This window comes from Anneissia japonica, unplaced genomic scaffold (genome assembly GCF_011630105.1).
Source record: "Anneissia japonica isolate Jap-2015-1 unplaced genomic scaffold, ASM1163010v1 scaffold284795_len787576_cov167, whole genome shotgun sequence".
Lineage (NCBI taxonomy): Eukaryota > Metazoa > Echinodermata > Crinoidea > Comatulida > Comatulidae > Anneissia > Anneissia japonica.
The window spans coordinates 195,030-196,464 of NW_022685813.1; positions in this window are offsets into that span (position 1 = coordinate 195,030).

Below are 1,435 nucleotides of genomic sequence, written 5' to 3' on the forward strand. Positions count from 1 at the left end.
ATATTGGCATTTGGCTTTAAAGTTAAATAATGGTATCCTAATGAAATTTTAATAATCTTCTAATTAGCTGTATACACATAAAAAATGTTTTTTAGTGATTGTAATTTAATCTGCCAAGTACAGGTACCTAATGCTACAAACAACCTAGTGCAATAATATTGTAATTATGTGTATACAATTTAATTATTTAATAGTGCAGCAAGAATGCCTTATTTTATTTATTTTTCTTTACATTATGTTGGTTTCCAGCATACCATATGTATTCATTCCAGCATTTTTATTCATGATTGACAATGTATTGTATATTTTAGTAATCAGTTACAGTATATGTAAATAGTTTATTGTGTAAAGCATATTTAAATAATAATAGAAATTTAGAACCTGAAACTTATTGCTTTGTTGGTACATGGCGTCTTTAAACAATAAATTCCAGAAAGGCTGCATGGATGGCAATATGTTTTTCTTTAATGCTTGTTTACATGTTTTTGGAGAAGCTTTTTTAACTACCAAAAATATTTTTAATCATAATTTCCAATTGCAAAAACAAAAACAGACAAAATACAAAATAAGCAAGACTAGGCTTCAATAGCTAGCTGCCAGCAATTTAAAGCTAAAAATAATATTTAAAAAATCCATACTCAGATAGCTGCCAGGGTTCCTCTCTTCAGAGATTATGCTCAACAGATAACTCCCCCATTAGAAACCAAAAGCTCCACATAATGGTTGAAGTGGAACTCTCAGCAAAAGTAGATTATAAAGATGTGGGTTAGGAAAAAAAGTCCTGAGAAGGTCCATGAAACCATTCATGCGTTAACTCAGACATATAAAGATGTGGGGTGAATCACTCATGCGGAACTCTGCTATCCAAGTTGTTGGCTCATTGTGTGCACTGTAGCGTGTACCTAAATACAACGGCGGGGTAAAATTAGAAGATGTAACAGCAGTATGTTCCACTAACTTAAATTTCGTACTCGGTAAAATGTGTTATACCGAGCCGATTTTTATCATTCAAAAGTCGTTATGAGGTGCTAGTTAACCTTTAATGATATTTTTGGAAAGAAAAAATGAAATTATGTCTCTAAATAGAAGTTCATATGCACCAGCCAAATATAGTAGAATTGTTTATCAGTGAGATTAATCTGTAAATAAACAATTTTACTTACTTGTGTAAATATAAAGATGTTGGTGACCCACATCTTTATATACGACTTTTCATGGATCTCGACCTGCTATGACTAATAATTACAGAGCCAAACCAAGGCAATATATATACACAACCCAGGTGTGAATGCTAATAGTGGAATACAAGCTATGCGGCTCCAGTAGATACAGAGAATATTTTTGTCATTCTTAACGCGTCCTACGAAATTTTTACGAGACAGCACTAGTCCGTGAATTTGTGAACAAGATCGGAGATCTAAAGATGCAATCTACC